A 24,304-nucleotide genomic window follows, 5' to 3' on the forward strand; every position below is an offset into this window, starting at 1 on the left:
CTGAGCGAGGGGCGGGAGCAACACTGAGGGTTGCGATCCCGTGGCCGGTCCCGGTCCGGTGCGGGCGTGACACTGAGGGTTGCGATCCATTTCCGGTCACGAAAAAAGACAAAAAGGAAAAAAAAAATCATAAATTTTGCCCTCCTACCCCATTCAGAGCCTGAATTATGGTCATGTTTTCTCTTCTAGTGAGATTATTAGAGGATCAAGGCCAAATGAATGTCAGAAAAAACATGACTTCAATAAATGGAATTTCTAGAAACTTGTATTAAGGAGTGGCCAGAAAGGTTTTAAAGAAAATATGAGTGTATGATGTTGAGGCAGATAAGGGTGGGAGGATGGGAAGTGGGGTGAGCTGAGAAGATGGAAGGGTGGAATGAATGTAAAGTTCTCTTTTTGTTTTCTTCTTCTGGACTATGGTTAGATTTGATCCTCACTTCTCTTTTCTGGTCCCTGACTCTTGAAACTCAGAAGGCAAGTGGGAGAACTTTGACGAGATAGGTCTATGCAAGCTGGTTTATCAAAACTATGCCTTTGTTTAAGCCTGAGAGCAGACTCTGAGACAGGAGCTTGTGTCCAGGTAAGGGAGAGAGGGAAAGCTGATTCATTTGCCATTGTGGACAGCTAAAGCTTGATCCTACTGGACTCTCTGAGTCATCATGTGGAATGTACCTCTGAATTGTCCACTTGAGCGACAGAGGAGGGTGGCATTTATCCACTGGCTCCCATCCTCCATTGCTCCAGCATTGCCCATTGGGTTGTAATTTGCTCAGGCTTCCAGATTGCACATGTAGGAATGCCACAGAGTTAGAGAAGCCCTGGGGTAGGAAGATGAACTGCCAGCAGGATCCTCACCATGGACATGCCACCTGTGCAACCACACAAGGCCCCATGTTTGGTTTAATGCACTTGTGTCATTGTCTTGAAAGTGTTAATAATTTTAGAACAAGGGGCTTTGCATTTTCATTTTGCGCTTGTCCCTCGGAATTATATAGCTCCCCTGGGCTGTCTGATTCTATTGTGTGAAGTTGGTTATTACACAGTGGTGGGAGTAAAAAAGTTCTTGTGAGAGAATGTGAGGTAAGGCACAGTAGGTGTATTCTAATACACTAGAAACTCTGCGTGGACACCTGGGCAGAGCTGGGACTGGCAACATAACAAAAGTTTGTTCCTCCCTTTTAGATAAGTGGAAGTAGAAGCCATAGAAGCTAGCTAGAGATACCACAGGAAAGAGACACCTGGTACATTTTTAAAAATTAAAATTAAAATTTTTAGTTTTCTAGGTAACGTTTGTTCCTCCCTTTTAGATAAGTGGAAGTAGAAGCCATAGAAGCTAGCTAGAGATACCATAGGAAAGAGACACCTGGTACATTTTTAAAAATTAAAATTAAAATTTTTAGTTTTCTAGGTAAGAATACATTTAATATGTCCTCCCATCTAATGAATGAAGAGAAATAGGGTTGGAACATGGTATAACTAATCTGCTAGCCAAGGTTCAAGCAGTTGGCTGATTCCAAACCCAGTGCAGGGAGAGCTGCATGTCCCACTCAGTCTCTCTCCTGGTCACCACGACCAGCTCTCAGTCCTCTCCCCGCTGGTGCAGTGCAAGGGCAGGGAAAGTTGTTCCTGCTAGTACTCAGCATTCAGAACCTGAAGCAGCTTCTTTTTTCTTAAGTTTCTTTCTGAAAACTCACACAAGTCATCTGGGTGTGGCCAGTTTTGCTGAATCTGAAGATAATGACAAGAAGTTGATGCTTGGGGGGACCCTAGGACTGGTTTGCCTGGGACAATCCTGGTTTATTATGATGTTATGAATAACATGTCCTCTTACTTTCAAAGGGTCCAGGTTTGGGTCATAAATTATGTGGTTGCCCTAATAATATTACATCTTCAGACAGCAACTCACTTATAAAATTGAATATTTGGCTTCTCCATCCTCAAAAAGCCTTATAGGATAATGTGGCTTCAGTTTCCCAGTATGTGCATGGGATTCTCTCCCTTTCTCTTCACATCATTTCCTTTGTTCCCTTCCTTCTCTGTCCCTAATTCCTTTTATGTACAGCTTTTATGTTCAGCTTCTTTCAGCCCTGCATCCAAACTCAATCCTTGCATACCGAAACTTGTTTAAGGCTGTGGCTTTATCTATGTGTAAAAAGTGGAAAACATTAGTCAGGTCTTCTTGGTTCTAAGTTTCAGAAAGCTGACTTGCACAAACTTTAACAAAAATGGGGAACTAACTGGCTCATGTAACCAACCATGAAAAGGGTAGATAGGGGAGAGCTATGTGAAGGACGACGCGACCAAGATAATCAAGGAGCTCTCTGCATCTCTCAGTTTTGATTCCTTCTAACTGTCTGCTTCGTTTTCTCCTACTTCCCTGAGCTTTTCTCGCCTATCAGGGCACTCTGGGCTTAGATCCTTACAGCATAACAATTCAAGAGGAAGGAGAATCTTCTATCCTGGATTCAGATAGAAAATTTCAGGTGAGAATGGGATCCTGGCTTAGGCCACATGCGCACTTCCTCAGACCAGTCACTGAGGCTGGGTACTGTGGTTGGCCCAGCCTGAGTCGCACGCTCCCACTCTGGTGAGGAGGGCAGACGTGTTAGTTAACTCAGTAGCATCGCTGCACAAGCATGTGGAGCCTGCTCTGACGACCAGCTGGAGGACCGGTAAGGCCTGGCTGTGTGTGAAGCACAAACCAGATGGAGAGAGTTGAAGGCCTCTCAGCCCATGCTTCTGACATGCGTCTCTGCTTGCATCTGAAGCCCTTGGAAGACTTTCTTAAGGAAGACATTCAGCTTCATTCCCTTCTGTGCTTTGGGAAATCTGCTAGTCATCTTAATATCTACAACTTCACTCTCTTCTAAGGTGCATTATTTGGCCCTTAGTAATTCTTTTACTATTTAATTTTTTTAATACATATTCCAGTTTACCTTTTATTGCCACTTTATCTTTTTAATTAATAAGAAGCAGTAGTATAAAAAGGGAGATTCCAGTTGGTAGCCTTAACAAAAAAAAAATGTAGATTACCTTTTTTTCCTTATGTTAGCACCCCAAAAATATTGTGCTTAAGTGCAGTAGCACTAGCACTAGAAGATGGCCTTCAGGGGGAGATTGATAACCTTTAAGGGTATTCCTGAACACTCATTGTAGGAAAGATTCTGGCAGAAAGAGCAGCACCATCATAGATTCCTGCCCCTGTCTTTAGTTTTGGTCATCTCCTGGGTGTTTCTCACAGAGATCCCATCCTGAAGTCATAGCTGAAGGAAATTTAGTAGAGTGATGGGTTAGGATTTTCCATTAGGAAGCAGAAAGTTTAGCCTTTAGACGGGACAGAAGAATTGGAAGCAGAGCTGTGTTTGGATCAACTCAGGCTTATGATGAATATGTTCATGAATAAAAATCCGTGTTCTTCAACTTGTAATCATTTCTTTTTGCACTACAGGATTGTCCTATTAAGGACGCAGGTAGGAGATTATATTCAAGGAAAGTTGTCTACAGCTGTGCCTTCATCAAATTTTAGAAAAAAATGGACTAAGTGGAGTTAAAAATTTATACTTACCTATGTTGTTATGCCAAACAGATGCAAATTAAATTTTTTAGTGGGGGGCAGCTGCTGGTACAGGGATCCAAACCCTCGACCTTGGTGTTATCAGCACCACACTCTAACCCCGTGAGCTAACTGGCCAGCCCGCAAATTCAATTTTGATTTCTGGATTTTTGGTGTTATGTGGTCAACATGGCTGTGTAATGACTATACCTGGATGTCCTGGTGTTTTCCAGAAATGAGTTGTATATACGAGGGAGTGAGTGAAGGGGGAAAAAAAAGTAAAAGAACTCAAAGGAGAGAAGTAAACAAATATTTCTATTAATGATACAAAGCTAGAAGTGAAAACTATGCCTCATATGTACATGTAGTGAAACACATTTCTTTTTGAAAAGAAGAGTCCCCAAACCCCCAAATGGAATTGTTACTTACAGAAAAAAAAAGTTAGAGATTTACAACTGACGCGTTGCTACTAGATATGTTTTCTTTTGAAGGTTTTTAAATTTTATGTTGAAATCTAGGTCTTTAAAACTTTCCTACCTTAATTGTTCTTAGAAATCATGGTTATAAGCAACATCTGTGGTACCTGACTCGGTGAATCAATACAAGACATGATGAATGGGAATACTGAGACTTACATTTTCCCATCTGATGCATAGGTAATGAGTAAATATGCTGCTGAACCTCTATGTAACTTTACAGAGATCTTTAAAGGAAGTTCATAAATGAATGGCCCCCAAATAAAAAAATGAATGAACAGTATAGATTGTAAGATTGTTTATTGTAATCCTCTAGCATTTTTATTATTCAAAACACTGAGAAATCAGATAACTGATTTTCTGGAGTTGTCCTAGAGCCTATGAATTTGGGGAGATGAACAGAACAGTGTATTTCTCAGAGACAGAGTGCCAATCCAATCATAACTTGCCGTAGTTGCTAGGCATCTTCCTGAAAAATTTCGTCTAAGTCAAATCACATAAAATGTGCTAAGTTTAGTCCATTACAGATGTTGGGTACCTAAGAGTTTTATATTATTCTGAGTACTTTTCTGAAGTATAAAAATTTCAAATTAAAAGTGGGAAAAATACTCCAAGAGAATTCATTATTTAATAGAATTATTTTGTTAAGCAAATAATCACTCCCTAATTTCTGCTATTTACGAGTTGGTGTGTTAGTCCAGGTCCTCCAAGGAGCAGACACCAAGATGAGATTAACTGTGCAGGGATTTCATTGAGAACCTTTTAAAATTCTATCACTTTCACATATTTTATGATTTAATTGAGTGAAATGTTTTTTTTTTTTTTGTCTTTTGTCTTTTTCCGTGTCCGGCAACGGATCGCAACCCTCAGTGTCGCCCCCGCACCGGACCGGGGACCGGCAACGGGATTGCAACCCTCGGTGTTGCTCCCGCGCCTCGCCCAGCCAGTGAGCGGGAACCGGTCTGTACGTGGGATCCGAACCCTCGGGCGGGAGCGCCGCCGCGCTTCCCAAGCGGCGCACTATCCAGTGCGCCACCAGGCCGGCCCTAATTGAGTGAAATGTTTGAAAAGACTTGTGATTTTGCTCAAAATAAATGCACACACCATATTTAGCAATTCCTCCTTACTCCCACCTTTTGCCAATCCCCACAACTGTTCTTGGCAACCTCTCTGCTGTTGAAATGGAGGTGTGTCTGAGACGGCAGGAGACTAGAAAGGAAGAAAGAACTATTCTCTTAAATTATTTCCAGGGGGAATTCTGGAGGAAGATGACTAATATAGCTCCAGCCTGGGGCAGTGCATTCTCTCTCTGAAAGTTTAACAAGAACACTTGAGAATGTGGCGGTAGTGTTTGAGGAGGCTTCTTTTTTGTGCTTTCAGCAAATGAGGCATTGATATTTCCTCAATTACCCTGACTGTGCTGGATCAGATTTGACCATAAATTCTTCACAGCCTCTGCCATCAGGAGGTGGAGTCTGCCTTTTAATCTGGGCTGGCCTTGTAACTTGCTTTGACCAGTAGAATGCGGTAGGAGTGATGTATGACTTCTCAGCAAGGCCTTAAGAGACCTGGCAGTTTCTGTTCATTTCCACTTTGAGTGCTCCTCCACATAATAAAAATTGGAGTCATTCTGTCATAAAGGACATGTGGAAGAGAGCCAAGACATCTCAGCCAACAACTCTGGCTAGCCCCAAGGCACGTGAGTGAGGTTTGTTAAACTGCCAGGTGACTACAGCCACAAGAGTGACCTCGAGAGAGAACATAAGGGGAACTTCCCACTGAACCCAGCCTAAATTGCTGAAACATGAACAAAATTTCCCTTCTATTTATATGCAGTAGGAAGGGAAAGTGGATGACACAGGGCGGAGAGGGGCAATTGCAGGAGCAATGTTCTGTAATAGGAAAGAGGAGGTGGTGGAATCTAGTCAAGAAAGGAAGGAGCTAGGAGTCTGGGGAGTTCTTCCCCTATAATAGGAGGAAAGGCAGCCAAAATGGGGCCGCTTAAAGATGGGAGGGCAGATTTGGTGGGGGGTACTTGATTGCTTTAATTTTCTTTCTTTTTTTTTTTTAAAAATGACCGGTAAGGGGATCTTAACCCTTGACTTGGTGTTGTCAGTACCAGGCTCTCCCAAGTGAGCCTCAGTCCAGCCCTTTGCTTTAATTTTCTTTGTGATGGTGAGAAGGTGATAGGAGTCATGGAGTTTGAGGCTGAAGAAAGTCATTTGAAGAATGAGAGAGTAATGCAGTAGGATTACAGGGAAATATCAGAAGCCTCTTGAGGTTTTTTTTTTTTTTTTTTTTTTTTTTTTACACTTAACTGAGAACTGTTAACTGTGTGCTTTTCTCAAGCCATATTCAGATGCTTGGGTCCAGGTGTGGAGTAGGTAGAAAATAGGATTTAATCATGATTGGGACTTAGAGTATGATAGAGTTAGGGCAGGTCAAGATAATTGAGCACATAAAGAAGGGAGTGGTTACAGCGATGGCTCGCGGAGTACAAGCCAATAAAGGAGCAAATTGAAGACACAAGGAGGGTAAGGGGAAAGGCAAATGAATTAAATCCAATCTTGTGAGGAAAGGTACCAATGTTATTGTTTAGCATCTGATACTAATACGCATTGTGATCTTGGGAAAATCACTTTTACTGATTTGTACAATCAGGGAGTTGGCTAAAATAAACTCTAAGATTTCTTTGGACCTGTAACAATCTGTTGTCCTGTGATTCCACATAAAAGTAGCACATAATGTAGATACAAATGAGGAATAGATTCAGTTTTGTAAAAAAAGATACTGGCATTTGCAGCAACATGGATGAACTTAGAGAAAATCATATTAAGTGAAATAAGCCAGGCACAGAAAGAGAAATACCATATGTTCCACTCATAAGTGGGAGCTAAAATAATAAACATATAAATAAAAGAAAGAAGGATACAACAGTCACAATAATACATCAAACTTTCAAAAGGACAACTGAGGTTACTAGAAGTGGGAAGAGAGAGGGGAAGGAGGAATGAGTAAAGGGCCATGAATAGCAATGATAGTGTATATTATTGAACATAATAATTATTCTGTAAGCATCACATATTGCACATGAGTATTGGTGTTTAACTCTGTGCCCCACAGATATGTGCAGTCAACTTTGTACCACCAACAAAAAAGAACTATTGATGCACAAACAAACAAACAAAAATACTGGCAAGCCTCTGTTAATTAGCCACAAATTATTTCCCTCACTTTGTGTTGTATTCTTTTTGGATGGCTGCTGAACAGATAAATAAATACTTTGGAAGGAGTACTTAGAGATGTAAAGGAATGTATCTGGAATCAGTGGAATTATGGGCTAGTGAAAGGAGCTACATGGTGAAAGGTAGGAATGCTGGGCTTCTGCGCTGGCTCTCTCTCTGTTCTGTTTTGTATGCCCTATTTACTGCTTTTTCTATGATTTGTTAAAAGTTCTGAGAGACTTTGTCATTTTTGCTTCCCTTAAATACTGGACTAAGCCAGAGCTGGATGCAGAAGTCCTGGAATAGAAGAGATATGATTGTGTTCTTTTCACTTGTTCATCAGAATCTGGTCTAGATAAGAGCGGCCATGATGGCATTTTGGGGAGATATGAAAGCAAATAAAACTTTCTAACATCCTAGTCAAAGGCTTTTCATTTTAATTGAAAAGAAGCTTCCAACATCCATGCCGTTGCTCTCGCTGTGATTATAGCCACTACTAAAGCTGACTATTGCAGTTTCTTCAAACTTGTCTCTCTTTTCCCCTAGTCTCTCGTTACAGTTCGTTCACCATAAAGCAGCCAGGGGTAATCTTTTTTTTTTTTTTTTGTCCTTTTTGAGACCGGCCGCACCGCGCTCAGCCAGTGAGCGCACCGGTCGGCCATCCCTATATAGGATCCGAACCTGCGGTGGGAGCGCTGCTGCGCTCCCAGCGCCGCACTCTCCCAAGTGCACCACGGGCTCGGCCCAGGGGTAATCTTTTTAAAAAGCAAATCAGGGGCTGGCCTGTTAACTCACTTGGTTAGAGTGCAGCCTTGTAACACCAAGGTCATGGGTTTGGATCCCTGTACTGGCTAGCCACCAAAAAAAAAAAAAAAAAAAAAAAAACCCAACCCCAAACACCCCCCCCCCAAAATGTAAATCAGGTTATTTTACTCCCCTGCTTGAAGTCCTCCAATAACTTCCCATTAGACTGAGAATAAAAGGCAGACTCTTCATTTTTGCCTTCAGGATCTTATGGGAACTGGTCCAGACTTTTCTCTCTGACCTCATCCTGAACCAATTTCCACTTCATTCACTGTGTTCCAGACACACTAGCCTTCTACCATTCCAAAACCATGTAGAATTCTTTACTATCTCAGGACTTGGTACCAGTGGGTCCCTCTACTTGGAAAGCTCTTTTAGATTCCTTCAGGGCTGGTTGATCACTTAGAAGAACTCAACTTTTTATTCACCTTTTTCTTCTGTCTCCCCTTTAACTAGACAGAAATATGTGATATGTACTTGTCTATCTCATTGGCTGGTGTAGCCCCTGTGCCCAGAAAAGCATCTAGGAGGTGTTCAGCAAACACTTTAATGGAGAACAGAGGAACCTCAAAAGCAGAAGCTTTGTAAGTATCTCTTTGCTAAAATTGGTAGAGAAGATTGTCTTTTGGGAATGGAATTGTTATACCACTCTGTAAGCACTGTCTATACTTGTCTAATGGTTTGGAGGAAGTGGGAGGGAAGGAATTGCAAAAGATAATATGAGAGAACGTCAAAAGTTCATAGAAAGTTTTGTATTATCTTTTAATTCTATTTTTCCATGAAAATTTTCAGATACTATTTTTCTGTATGTTTTGTGCTTTTTGTTTTGCTGTGTGTGTAGTGTATATAATGGACAAAGGAGTCCTAATTTTGCAACATCTCGTCTCTAGATGTTAAAGAGGTTGCTAGTGTATGACAAAGAAATTAGTAAATTAGCATATTTCGTATACTTTGTGTTGAAATTCATAGAAAAGCTTGTCCTCTGTAAATGATTTTTTGGTTATGAAATTGTTCAACCATCTCTAAGCATTACACGTGCCTGTACTTGTCCACGGAAGGCAGAGAGAATGGAGGGAGTGAGAACAGAGTGGTCTAAGGCTAGAATGGTCATATTTAGAAGATACCTCAGATTATAACCATTGGTATGTGTGTACCAGTGTGGCACACATAGTGGACAAGTTCTTATATGAAATATCTAGTCTTTCTAGATATCTAGAATTGCTCGATGTGTTTAAAAGTTGAAGTAGTAGAATGATACTTTTTGTAAATATCTTTTAAAAACTGATAGGAAATATTGTGTTTGGAAATGGAATTGTTAAACCACCTCTGTGAACAGTATACTCTGTACTTGTTCATTGGGTTGAGGGAGCTGAGAAGGAAGAGACTGTAAAAGGTGTTTTGCTAGTGCACACTAGAAATGTTCAGCTTATCCATTCTCCTATATGTTACATGCATTTCATTTAACTTTGCCGTACTGTATATGTTGTGTATATTCTGAACAAACGAGTCCTAATTCTGTAATATCTAGTCTCCAGATATTAAAGAGGTTGCCAATGTATGACAAAAGTGGAGTTAGTAAGCTCACATAATTTGTACACTTTGTGTTAAAATTCATAGAAAGGCTGTCTTCTGAAAAGGACTTTTGGAAGTGAAATCATAACATCCCATGTAAATGACACGAGTGCTTATATCCACTGGTTGGTGAAAGGCAGAAGAAGTTGGAAGAAATGAAGGATTCTAGTCCAGAATGTTCCTATTTTGAGGACACTTTCAGATAGAACCATTGTTACATCTGTGTAGTTTATTCAACACTACTGTGCATATAGTGGACAAACTTAAGTCTGTATTTGAAACGTCTAGTCTTTCTAGATGTTTAGAAGTTCACAAAGTATGTTAAAAGTAAAGATAGTAAATAACTTATTCTGAAGATACTCTTTTGTTAAAATTCATATGAAATACTGCCTTTTAGAAATGGAAAGATCAAACCACTTCTCTGAGCTGTACACATTATTACATTTGTGCTGGTTTGGAAAGGAAGGAAAAGAAGAAAGTGCAAAAGGGTAACAATGTGTTCATAGAGAGGCAACATTGACCATTGTCCCTTATGTCTGTGCATTTTGTTTTACTTGGCTGTGTACATAGTGTATATATAGGACGAATGAATCCTAGTTTATAACAGCTAGTCTTTGTAGATGTTAAAGAGGTTGCCAGTGTACAACAAAAGTAGAGTTGGTAAACTAGTACAATGAGTTCACTTTGTGTTAAAGTTCATAGGAAAGGCAGTTCTTAAAACCACTTATGGAAGTGAAATTGTCCAAATCCCCTCTAAGCATTACAGATCCTTATTCTTGTCTGCTGGGTTGATAGAAGTGGGTGGGGAGGGGGGAGGGGGAGAATTCTAGGCCAGAATGATTTTATTTAGAAGACACTTTCAAACTATAGCCTTTGTTACATGAGTGCAGTTTATTCAATGCTATTGTATGCACAATGGAAAACTTACGTGTGTGAAACATGCAGTCTTTCTAGATGTTCAAAAGTGCACAACATATGTTAAAAGTAGAGGGCTAAGATAATGACCTTTAAGTATTTTTTGTTATTTCATAGGAGTTGCTGCATTTTGGGAATGGAATTGTTAAACTTGCTGTCTTAGAGTGTGTGCTGACTGTGCACGGGGTGGTGGTGAGTGAGGGCAGGAGGAAGTGTGCAGAGAGAAGGGCTCTGGGCCTGTGACTTAGATTAGTTCAGATTGTCTAACCATTGTGGATATGTGCATTTTAGTTAATATTACTGTGGACTAAAGGATAAACAAGTCCTAATGCCCAAAGCATGTTAAAAATAGAGGTAGTAAAAACAATCCCTTTATCAAAGTCCTTTTGCTAGTTTTTAGGAAGGTCTGTCTTCTGGGAATGACAGTATCTACCACTAGGAGCTCTGTAGTCTGTGCTTGTGATTGTGGATGACTTTTTTCTATGCTTCTTGTGTTTTTCAGTTTCCTATAATGCACACTTTAGCTTTTAAAAAAACAAAAGTTATTTTATTTTTTTGGGGGGGAATGGTTTTATTTTTTTAGTTTTTATTTATTTATTTTTATTGGTTATGAATATTCACGGGGTACAAAGTTGACTATCACCATTTGTGCCCAAGATGTGATGGCCAGATCCATACTGGCAGTATGCCCGTTACCACAAATTGCGATTATGTCTTGTGTCCCCCAGCCAATTATCCCTGACCTCCCTCTCCACCTGCCTTTCTCCCACTCCACTTTGTATCCCTAGGTATGCTAACAAAGGTTATTTTAAAAACCTGAAAAAAAAAGTAGAAGGAATAGAAGGTAGCTTGTCTAGAGTCAGTTGAGGAGGCTTGAGACTGGGCTATTCTGTTCCAAAATGTTGATCATATTACCTGTCTGATGACTATTAAAGCTTTACTTCCTCAAGTCTTGAAAGATTTGTAGACTTCACGATTCACTGCTTAAAATGCAAATAATCCTATGAGTTTATTTCTGAAGTCTATACCAACTAACGTTTTGGTTCTTAGTAACAAGCTAGGAAGAAATAGGACATTGGATGTGTAAGTGTCAGAAGGTCATGAGGGGGGAGTAAAAAGCAGCCAAAGGGCAGAGGGCCGATAGGGAGGAAAAATGTCAGAAAAGGGAAAAAGGGATGAAAAGGTGGTGGAAGGAGAACTACACTAGAATTTTGTGAAGAGTGGGAACATTTTTGTTTCCTAGTAACAAGAGAGTGGCTCTGTTGACAACTGGTAATGTGTATTCTCAAGTATCAGAAAGTTAAAAAAAAAAATCAGATTCTTGATGGTGTTTTTTGATTACAAATAAATTGGGGGAGAAGTAAAAGCTATGTGTCTGTTTAAAAAAACGGTGAAGCAACCATTACATAAGACAATGCAATCTGCTCAGCGTGAACATTTCAGGGAAAGATTTGGTATCTTACAATGTTGCAGTTACTATGGTGACAATGCATTTTTAATGACATCATTAAATGATAGTATAACTACTTGTAACTAAGGAGTGCTGAATAGTCACAGCTGTGGTGTTCGGAGTTTAGTGTCTTTTCTCCAGGATGGTTTTGAATGACTTCAAAATAAAAGTGCTGTATAACAGAGCATCACTTTGGTATATAATATGTGTACATTTTAGAAATGGAAAGGACCTCGGAGAATGTTGATTCTCCACATTCCCCTCCCCCCACACGTACATGAGTGAAAACACATACATGTGAACACTTTACAGATGAAGATCTGGAGATAAAAATTAAGTTGTTTTTACCAGCTCAGTTAGCTAGTGATGGATTTAGGATTAGATCTCAGGTTTTCTGACCATGAAACAGTTTCTTTGTACCATTGTATTCTGCCTCTCCCAAACACAATGACACACCTTAACTCTACATTTTTTTTTATTTTTTAAAACTTATTTTTTGGTGGCTGGCTGGTACAGTGATCAAAACCTGGATTAGCACCATTTATCAGCACCACTTTCTAACCAGCTAACTGGCCAGCCCCATACATTCTTTTTATACATCAAAATTGGTAAGAACTTGCAGTGAATTTGTATGACCATGTGAGGTTGTGAGCTGGTTAGGACCCAGATGAAATAGTAATGGAATTCAAAAGATTCATAAACCCTTTACATTTGTTTGCAAGTGAGAAATTATCAGATTCTCAAGGAATTTGTGACCTCTCCCCAAATTAGTGATAAATTATGGCTTTTTCTCCATTTATGTTGTCAAAATATCTTAAACAAAATGGAAAAGTAAATGGTATATTGAGAAAAATATTTTGTTATGATATGAAAGAAGATTAATACCCTTAATTTGTGAAGAGCACCTACACATCAAAAAACCCCATCAAGACCCAGTTAAAATTAGAGTGGAGGAAATGAATGAAAAATATACAGAATAAGAAGTACAAATGGTTAATAGAAATGGATATTATTCATCTTCAATAGTCATCAATGAAATAAAAATTAAAACAATAAAAATTTACTATTTTCACCTAACAAATTAGCACAGGTTAAAAACAACCACAATAGTATTTTACATGATGAAGGTGGAGGAATAAACAGATTTCTATGCTGTTACTAGGAGTATAAATTGGGGCAAACATCTTGGAAATTGAATTAATAATTTGAATTAAGAACCTTAAAAATGTTCTTTATCAGTAATTCAAATTCTAAGAAAACAGTTCCATTCTAAGACAATAATCAGAAGTATTCTTTAAGGTTTGTATGTAAAAATATTTCTCCTTATTTTATTTATAATAGTAAAAAATTTGAAAGAGCACAAATATCCAACATAGGGGAAAAGTTAAAAAAAATGCCATATTTCTATGAATCCAGTAAACTGTCTTGAAAAAAATTTTTTTTAAATTTATTTTTGGAACCCTCTGGTTACAAAATAATCATATATTTAAAAATATGCAAATTTCTAAAATGCATATAGATTATCATTTCAACCATATAACTGAATGAAAAATGCTAGAAGAAAATATAACAAAATTTTAATAATAGTTATTTCCTGAGTTATGAGATTATTAATTATTTTTCTTTTTTGTACTTCTAAAGTATTTTCTTAGGTTTCTTAATGAATTTTTATGTTATTGGAAATGAAAGTTATGTAAAAATTTTTGCTGAGTGTATTTTTGATGTCACCTCAGTTCTGACTTGGCAAAAATCTGTTGTCCTAAAGAATGGTAAAATTTGAAAGACATCTTTTTGGGAAAAAAAACTCACTAAAATATGATAAAATTTGACTTTTTTGTTTTATTTAAAAGACGTCTGTGTAACTTACTATTTAGTCCAGATGCTGAGGAAACACACATGAACAAGACATTTGGATTAGTCTGTTTCTGTTGCTTATAAAAAAATACCTGAAACTGCGTGACTTAGAAAGAAAATAAAATTTATTGCTTACAGTTTTGGAGGCTGGGAAGTCCAAAGTCGAGGGAACACCTCTAGTTAGGGTCTTGGTGGTGGTGACAGGGATCTCACATTATGAGATAGTGGAAGCAGAGAGAGCAGAGACAGACACTCCTCTCTTTTTCAAGCCCTCAGAGCCATGCCCCTGACCACCATTTTTAGTGGGTGGTAGTTTAGTGACCACCATTCACTACGGCATGGTCCTACAATCTAATCACCTCTTCAAGGCTCCACCTTTCAATTACCATAATAGGATTTCTCACCCTCTTAACAGTCACAGAGGAGCAAGGATAGGAATTACACCAGACTTCTCATTACATAACATGTAAGCAAGAAAATGGTGGAGTGAAATATTTAGTGTTGAAAGAAAAAATCACCAACCTAGAATTTTGTATCCAGCATAATTATTCTTCAAAAGTGAAAGAGAAATAAAGAGTTTTTAAAACAAACAAAAGTTGAGGAAAGTTGTTGCTGGTAGACTTGCCATGCAAGAAATGTTAAAAAAAAAAAAAAAAAAAAAAAAAGAAAAAGACTTCAGAAAGAAGGAAAATGTTATGGGTCAGAAACTAAGATCTGCATATAGAAAGAGTCTTAGAGAAGTAATAAATTAAGATAAAATAATGTATATTTTTATCCTTAATTGATGTAATGAATATTGCAAAATATTTGTTCAAAATATGATTAATACATTGGGTGATTATAGATTATGGATAAGTGGAATAAAAAATGCAATGTAAGGGACAGGAGGGAGAAACTGGGGGGATATTATAAGTATAGTGTTATTTGATTTGGGTTAGTTGTAAATGTATATTGCAAAATTTAGAACAACCACTAAAAATATTTTCAAAAGAAGTATAATTGATACACTAAGAGAGGAGAGAAAAAAATATATAAAATGCTCAAGTACAACCAGAGAAGGCAGAAAAAGAGTGAAAGACAAAGAAACAAGAACAAGGGCAATAAATAGAAAACAGTTACAAAGATAGCAGATGTCACTCCAACTACATCAATAATCACCTTAAAAGTGAATAATCTAAATACATAAATTAAAAGACAGGGACTGTCAGAGTGCATCAAAAAAACAAGACACAATCATATGTTGTTTACAAGAAACTCATCTTGAATATAAAGACACAGATAGACTAAAAGTTAATGGATGGAGAAAGATATAACATCCTAACACAAATCAATTGAGAGCTGGACTAGCTATATTAATTTTAGACAAGGCAGACTTCAGGACAAGAAAAATTACCAGGGATAAAAAGGGGCATTACATAATCATTACATAATGATAAGGGGTTCAATTCTCCAAGAAGAAATGACAATTCTTAGTATGTATGCTCAGAGATTTTTACATATACTTTATATTTTGTTAAAGGCTAATTGACATATGGAATTAGCATGGTACTGGAATTAGCATGGTAGTGGAATCAGAAAATTTGGGTTTTAATCTGGGCTCTGCCACTAAGTATCAAGTGATCTATGAGTTTGCACCTTATTTCAGTTTTCTCAGATACAAATTAAATGATTTTGAAAGTCCCATCTAAAAAAAAAGTCCCTTCTAGCCCTAACATTCTGTTGATTCTATTTGTGTATACTTGACTAAAATAAATTGAAGTAAATATTATTACATTGCATATTATTTAGCAGGAGGCTTTGGAGATGAATTTACAGTAAATGTGCATTTAGAGTACTTTTCGTATTTGGAAAATGTTAAATATCACATCACCTGCATTATTTTTTCTATATCTTTTCCCCCATAAAGTTGATTTGGAATGAGTATGCATGGTCAGTAGGTGTGACAAATATTTTAAACCAGTAAACTGTCTACCTGTTATTATTTGTTGTATGTCTTCCACCTCATCTATAATAGGGTCATGAACATAAATGTCTACTTCATTCTTTTATAGAGGGCTTGCCTTACTGTGTCATCTTTCCAGTTTTCTAAGTCCTTATAGCAGCCCTATGATGTAGGAATTACTACTTTCTCCATTTTATGGACAGAGAAACTGACTTAAGTAACTTGTTCAAGGTCCCACAATTAATAAGTGGTGGAGCTGTGATGAGAACCCAGGCAAACTGGCTCCAGAGGTCACTAAAATATATCCAGTAGGATTAAATACATTTTTTGTTTATTTTTAGTATTCAGGCATGAGATTTAAGGAAGAGGAAGTCAGATTCTAAGATGGCCCTCAAGGTTCTTGCTGCCTATGGGATATTCCTGCCCAGTATAATCCCTTTCTCTTGAGTGTAGACAGGACCCGTGAATATGATGGGCTATCACTCCCATGATTGTTACCTGCCAGGACATATTCTTATAAGACAATTGCCAAACCAGCTGAAGACCATATGTTGGATATATTTTTTACAAATATTCATTAGGATATTCCTCTGCTCCAATTTCCTCTCCCTTCTTGTTCTCACCATCTTTGCAAGGCTGAAAGTGTTGACAGGAGAGTTGATAAACATTAGTTGCAAGGCAGCTGCAAAGTTTAATTAATCTTTTTCTTATACATATGTTTATATCTTTGAAGGAATTTGTGTAACTGAAGAAATACATAAGATGAATTATTTATTTTTTTTGTCTTTTTCGTGACCGGTAAGGGGATCGCAACCCTTGGCTCGGTGTCGTCCTCACCGTGCTCAGCCAGTGAGCACACTGGCCATTTCTATATAGGATCCGAACCCGCGGCGGGAGCATCGCTGCGCTCCCAGCGCCGCACTCTCCTGAGTGCGCCACGGGCTCGGCCCATAAGATGAATTATTTTTGAGATCTGTTTATTTTCTAAGTAATAATAATAATAATAGCAAATGACAATAACATCACAACTCGCATTTGCTGAGTGCATGGAGATGTGCCAGGGACTGCAAGGAACAGATATGAGAGGTCTTGTTCTTATTTTAATATTCTTTATTTCAGTGGAAGCCCTTATTTCCAAACAACAGGGTCTACTAGATCTTAGCAGAGAAGTGATTTGGTGGCTCACAGAATCCTTAGGGGGACTGGAGAAGCTGACTTGAGTTCTATGCCACAGGACTAGTTCGGCAAAGGCACCTCTGCCTATCGTCTCCCTCCCCTTGCACCACCTGATATGCCTGCTGCACTGCCAACATGGATGACCCAGGAAGGTGGACACAGCTGGTACCTCCACTGCCCTTGCAGCTCCAGGAACTTGGACTTGCTGCAAACCCCTCACTCACCAGAGAGAATTCTTTTCATTTCAATTTATACTTCTTTGCATCATTAGTACCCAGTTCAAAGCCTGAGGTGGGTTCGTCAGATTGAGAGAGGTTGTCAGTGTATTCAAAAGTGTAGTCCAAATAATAGTAGCATCAGCACTGGTTGAGAGCTTCTTGGAAATGCAAATCATGCAGTTGGCTCCATTCTATCTTCCTGAGTCAGAATTTCTGAGGGTATTTTAACAGGCTCTCTAGGCTTGGCAAGCCCTCAAATGTACTATGCCACGCACTCTAAAGTTTGCAAGACACTTGTTTGGGTAGCATCTATATCTACAAAGGAGGCTGGAAAACGAAGTAACAGGCATTTCCAGATTTTATAGCAAGAGGTGGCTTAGCCTCTGCCAAGATTAACAAGGCAGGGGAGTCCCAAGACATAAGAAGGGGGTTCAGCTGTGTAGCAGAGAAAAAGAATGGCAAATGTCGAGTACAGCTGCTGTTCTTGGAATGTCATAGCTGCACTCCACATCTATAATGATTAACCAAGGAGCATAGTCTGCTTTGTTAAGGGGCATCTCAGAGTTAGCGATACTCATTAGCCTCTCCCCATAATTACAGTGTCCACCTCTTGGTGACTTGTACCACGCTTGCCCTCCCTTTTTCCCCTCTTTCCTTTTTCCCCTTTGCTCTTCCCCCTCCCTTTCTGCCTTTCCTCTGCTCGTTCCCGTTTCTTGTCCTCCTACCATTTCTAAGGTTCATTTGAGGTGTCTTCCCTTAAGATTTCAGGGAAAAGAGAAATCGTTCTTCCTCTATTAAAGGCTGTGTATCACTGGCTTGGGGAATTAATGAAGCTTTCAGGGAAAGTTCTTTTTCATGTTTTCTGGCAGGCTAAGAAATCACACACCCAGGGCTTGCTCCAGGCAGAGCGTTGAAGCTGAGGAGTTGGTTTTCGGTGCCTCCAGGCTCTTCCAGTTTCTTTATCCCTCAGAGCTTCCCTTCCTGTTTCACCTTCACTTCAGTCACCAGCTGTCCTCCTGCCCCACACCCCCACCCCTAATCAAAACTTGCTGTTAGGAAAGAATGATATCCTTAATGACTTTGTTCATCAATAAGACACTGAATCACCTCTCTGAGAGTATTTACTTTCAGAGGGTTTTTTTTTTTTTCCTGGTGGAAAAATCAAGGTTTTGTTCTTGCTGAAAACGAATTTTAAAACATCAGTTAATAGGAGAAGTTACAATTCATATCCACTTGCTTGGTGAATTAAGGGGTCCTGCTCTTACACTTCTGCCACTGTTTCTCTACTGATTTTAATTTTCTACTTCCTGTTGTAGCAGTTGGAGAATGTGTCAGAGCTTCCCACTCTACTTATGCCTCATGATGTGGCACCTGGGGGTGGAGTGTTCCAGGTGTGCTCTGGCCCTCAGGAGCCAACGCAGGTATGTTGCTTGTTCCCCAACACCCCACTCCATCCTTTACCTACATCCCTCCCCCTTTTTTAAATTCACTTTTTAAAAAATTGAAACATAGTTGATTGTACATATCTGTGTGGTACCGAGTTGAATATCAGTACCTGTGTACAATATGTGATGTTCAAATCAGGATAAGTAGGATATTCAACATCAAGCAACGTAATCATTTTTTGTTGTCCTTTACTAATTCCTCCATTACCTCCCCACCCCCCTCACCACCTCTGGTAACCTCAGATCAGTTCTCTCCTTTTGAAAGTTCAATGTATCATTGTGATTGTTGTATCTTTCTTTCTTTCTTTATTCATTTTTTTTTTAGCTCCCACTTATGAGTGAGGACATGTGTATTTCTCTTTCTGTGCCTGGCTTATTTCACTTAACATGATTTTCTCTTAAGTACATCCATGTTGCTGCCAATGGCAGTATTTCATTCTTTTTAAAGGCAGAGTAGTATTCCATTGTGTAGATATACCACATTTTCCTTATCCAGTCATCCTATGATGGACATTTAAGTTGGTCCCAACTCTTGGGTATTGTAAATAGAGCTGCAATAAACATTACCTCTGCGCTTTTTTTGTGAATCAGAAGGAGCCCTTGTTAGAGGTGCCAGCTGCTGTGCTGTCCTCCTGGCAGGAGCCAGTCTTCCCCAGGGTCTTGATTCCTGACTATCATTCAGGGTCAGAGGCCTAAAGAAATCATTCCTTTGTAGCACATTTTTAAACCTTTTCAAAAAAGAAATGTTACCCTTTTACTTTTGACAACCAAAATGTTAGGATACTGGTGTCTAGGTTGATTGTACTACCTTGTTCTTGTAGAAAATGGCACTGTCTTCCCTAGGGGAAAAATGAGGACAAGAAGCTTCATTTTACAATACTGGTCTTGTGAATTTGACCCCAAGCACTTGGGGTGTAGGATAAACAACAGGCTAATTTGAAAGAGCAAAACAAAAATTGGATGGGAAGAGTAGAAAATAGAACCACATCCCAGAGTGCCATAAATATTATAATGCCAATGTTTGCTTTTCTCTTTTAATAACATCTCAGTGACATTTATGTGACATAATTACTCAGGGTGAAGAAATAAAAAAAATTGTATGGCCAAAAAAAAAAAAAAAAGAAGATGAACTGGGAAAAATATAATAAGTTTATATCAAAGAGAGAGGGTTAATATACCCAACACATAAAAGCTTTTAAAAATAGAGAAGGCAGGAGAAAGCTGATGTCCTAGCTCCAAGGCAGTCAGGCAGGGATAGCAAATTCTCCCTTACTCAGTTTTTTTGTTCTATTCAGGCCTTCAAAGAATTGGATGAGGCCCATCCACATTGGGGAGGGCAATCTCATCCAGAAACACTCACAGACACACCAAGAATAATATTTAACCAAATATCTGGGCAACCCATGACCCAGTCAAGCTGACACATAAAATTTACCATCACAAGTCCACCCCTTGTCAACTTGGCACTCATACATATCTCCTTAAACCACACTTACTATCCAAGTAAAGACAAGAATATTGTCATAATTCTGCCTAACATGGCACAGTTATCCTATGTACAACTGAAAATGCACTAATTCCTTCCCCGGAATAGGAGGCAAAGTCCTTGAGTGATGTTTACTTTCTCCTTGATATCCTATAACTTAAATACTATGGCATAGAATGAACTATACTTAAATATTAAAATAACAAGTCAATGTATCTTATTTTACATGATAAGAGAGGGAGGAAAACAATATTTGCTTGATATATATTTTAATACATTTTATTAAATTCAATATAATTAAATATAAAATATTAATATTAATATATATACACATTCAAACACTCACAAAAAATAAGAAGGAATACTCGTGATAATAATAGTCTTCATTTCTGTAACTGCTCACATGGGCATAGATGGTATTTATAGCTACCTTTTTCCACCTCCCATTTTGAATTTCCTTTGCCTTTGGAAAGCACCTCAGCTGGTCATGGTTGTTTACCTGGTTGAGAGACCCCAGTCTTCATTCCTTAAGGATCTAGCCATTATTAGTACTGCCTGGATTGGGTTGTTGTAGTTTTCTATTGACCTTAATCACAGAGCATGGTAATACAAAGAGAAACTCTAAGGGATCATCTGTATTCCAGACATAGTCCAGTTTCCCTTTGGTAATCAGGATCAACCAATCAGCCAGCACTGTTATTCTCCTCTTAGCCTGCTGACTCAGAGGCAGGAGGAGCCCAAAGTGGCTGGGTGGCAGTCTTAACTTCCAATTCAATGGAATAATTGTTATATCTCCTGGTGGAACATTCCTACTTTTGGAACTAAGACCTCTAGGCTAGTAGAACATAAGGCCACAGGAACAGGAAGCAAAAAGTTTGCTAGTGAGTCACTAGGGGTAATAGTGAATGGTACCACTTCCATTTCCACCCCTTGATTCTTAGACACACGAATCCTGGCTATGGAAGAAACAGCAACATATTTTGTACATTGATTCAGAGCATACACAGCCTTCTGGTGATCCTTGCCCCAGCTCTGCAAGGTATTGCCACCTATCTGGCACTGCTACTGAGTTTTCAAAAGGCTATTCTACTGTTCCATCAAATTAGCTGCTTCAGGATGATGGATAACATGGTAAGACCAGTGAATTCTATGACTGTGGGTCCATTGTCATACTTCTTTTGCTGTAAAGTGAGTTCCTTGATCAGAAGTAATGCTGTGTGGAATACCATGATGGTGGAAAAGGCATTCTGCAAGTCCAAAGGTGGTTGGTTTGGCAGACGCTTTGTGTGCAGAGAAGACAAATCTATATCCAGAACAAGGCCCATTCCAGTGAAAGCAAAGTGTTGTCCTTTTCATGGACAAAAGTGGTCCATTGTAATCAACCTACCATCAGGTGGCTGGCTGATCACTCTGGGGAATGGTGCCATATTGGGAACTCAATGTTGGTCTATGCTGTTGTCAGATTGAGCAATCAGCCACAGCCAGGTTGGCCTTGGTGAGTGGAAGTCCATGCTGCTGAGCTCATGTATAACCTCTATCCCTGGAACCATGGACACTTTGCTTATGAGCTCATTGGATGATGACAGGGATGACTGGGGAAAGAGGCTGACAGGTATCCACAAAATGTGTCAGCCTATCCACTTTATCATTCAAACCCTCCTCTGTTCAACTCTGCTGAGTTGAACATTCACACAGGACACAAATATCATCATGTTTTCTGCTCATCCGGAGAGGTCTACCACATATCTCTTCCCCGAATTTTGTTGTCACCAATTTTCTAGTCATGTTCTTTCTAGGTTCTTGATCATCCAGCTAAGCCATTGGCCACAGTCCACGAATCAGTACGTAATGGCACATCTGGCCTTTTCTCCTTCCAAGTGAAGTGAACAACTAGGTGCACTGATCGAAGCTCTGCCCACTGGAAAGATTTTCCTTTACCACTGTCCTTCAGGGATGTATCAGGAAGGGGCTGGTGCTGTAGCTGTCCACTTTTGGGTAGTGCCTGCATATGGCACAGAACTACCTGTAAATCAGGCCCAAGTTTACTATTCCTCAGTCAGATGATCATAGGGAACTTACAGGAGGCCATAGGTTCAGGCCGGGAGAGAAAAGGCAGTGTAGCATGAGTGGGAACCATGGGCAATCACTTCTTCATGTACTCACTTGTGCCTGCGGGGCCTGATCACGCATATGCCACTTCCATTCAGTGATGGAGTGCTGCTCTGCATATCCAGCTTTACAGCTTGGTGGTCAGATAACACCCAGTTCACGATGGGCAGCTCAGGTTGTATGGTAACTTGGTAGCTCATGGTTAAGCTTTCAGCCTCTATTAAGGCCCAGTAGGCAAGAGCTGTCTCTCAAAAGGAGAGTAGTTTCCTGAAAAGGATAGTAGGACTTTGCTCCAAAACCCTGGGAATTTTCCCTGTAATTTACCCATGGAAGCCTGCCAAACAGCATCTGTATTCACCACTGACACCTCAAGTACCACTGTATCTGCTGGTTTATATGGCCCAAGTGGCAGAGCAGCTTGCATGGAGCCTGGACCTGTTGCAGAGCCTTCTCTTGTTCTGGGCCCCACTGAAAACTACTAGCATTTCGGGTTTTTGGGAAATTGGCCAGAGTAACATACCCAAATGAAGAATATGTTGCCTCCAAAATCCAAAGAGGCCCTCTAGGTGTTGTGTTTTTTTTTGTTTGTTTTGGGGGGTCCAGATGAAACAACTTATCTCTCCCTTTAGAAGGATATCTTGACATACCCCATATCACTGGACCACTAGAAATTTCACCGAAGCAGAAGGCCCCTGAATTTTTATCAGATTTATTTCCCACCATCCCACACCCAAAGATCTTCCCGGTAAGTCTAGAGTATCTGCTACTTCTTGCTCACTAGGTCCAATCAGCCTAATGTCATCAATATGATGAACCAGTGTGATATCATCTGGAAGGGAAAGGCAATCAAGATCCTTGTGAACTGAATTATGACAGGGAAGTGGAGAGTTGAAATACCCCTGAAGGAGGACAATGAAGGTGTATTGCTGGCCTTGTCAGCTGAAAACAAACTGTATCTGGTGGGTCTTATTGAAAGGGATGGAGAAAAAGACATCTTCTTCAATAGATGCATACCGGGTACCAGGGGGTGTGTTAATTTGCTTAAGGAATGGACATATGTATTTGTGTTTTGACCCAGCAGCCCTACTTCAAGGTATCTATTAAGATTCACTGACAATAACATAAAATGACTGATGCACAAGGTAGTTTACTGCAGCAACATCTGTAACATAAAAGATTGGAAACAAATCAAATGTTCATCAATAGTAGACTGGTGAACAGATTTTAGGGCGTCCACGTAATGGACTAGTATGTAGATGTAGACAGGAGTATGGAAGATCTTTGCACACTGCTATGGACAGATATCCAGGCTATGATAAGGTACAGAACAGTGTGCACGGAATGCTACCTTTATTTAAGAAATGTATGTAGATGTAGACAGGAGTATGGAAGATCTTTGCACACTGCTATGGACAGATATCCAGGATATGATAAGGTACAGAACAGTGTGCACGGAATGCTACCTTTATTTAAGAAATGGGGGGGGGGATAAGAATATGATATTCACATATATAACATGTAGTATTAAACATGTAATATATAATGTATAATACATAATAATAACTACCAATGTATTATTCAGGATTCTCGAGAGAAACAGAACCAATAGGATGTACATATAGAGGAAGAGATTTATTTTAAGGAATTGACTCACACAATTATGGAAGTTGGCAAGTTCAAAATCTGTAGGGGAAGCTGCCAGGCTGGAGACCCAGGAAGAGCTGATGTTGCAGTTAAAGCCCGAAAGCCGAAAGCCTTCTGCTGGTAGAATTTCTTCTAGCTCAGGGGAGGTCATTCTATTGTTCTATCCAGTCCTTCAGCTGATTGGATGAATCCCACCCACACTATGAAGGGCAAACTGCTTTATTCAAAGTCCACTGATTTAAATGTAAATCTTATCCAAGACACTCTCACAGAAATACCACAATAATGTTCGACCAAGTTGATGGGCACTGTGGTCCAGCCAAATTAACACATAAAATGAACCATCACAATAACGTAGAATGTAATATGGAATATATTTACTTATATTAAAAAAAAAGAATGTAAGGAAACAAATCCAGAAACTGGTTTAAAAAAA

The 24,304-nt window shown here is 39.2% G+C and overlaps 1 long non-coding RNA gene and 1 pseudogene across 1 annotated transcript in view; one reads left to right on the plus strand and one right to left on the minus strand.

The window, feature by feature from the left end:
- Positions 1–18,591, plus strand: part of LOC103609997 — a 21,599-nt gene extending 3,008 nt beyond the window's left edge. The window contains exons 2-3 of the long non-coding RNA XR_552180.1: positions 8,514–8,641; positions 18,501–18,591. This is a non-coding gene — a long non-coding RNA (uncharacterized LOC103609997). The remainder of the gene's footprint in view (positions 1–8,513; positions 8,642–18,500) is intronic.
- Positions 18,592–20,901: 2,310 nt separating this feature from the next.
- On the minus strand, positions 20,902–24,019 carry LOC103609998 (annotated as a pseudogene).
- Between the last annotated feature and the right edge of the window lie 285 nt (positions 24,020–24,304).

The sequence above is a fragment of the Galeopterus variegatus genome, unplaced genomic scaffold (genome assembly GCF_000696425.1).
Source record: "Galeopterus variegatus unplaced genomic scaffold, G_variegatus-3.0.2 Scaffold10438, whole genome shotgun sequence".
In the NCBI taxonomy this organism is placed as follows: Eukaryota; Metazoa; Chordata; class Mammalia; order Dermoptera; family Cynocephalidae; genus Galeopterus; species Galeopterus variegatus.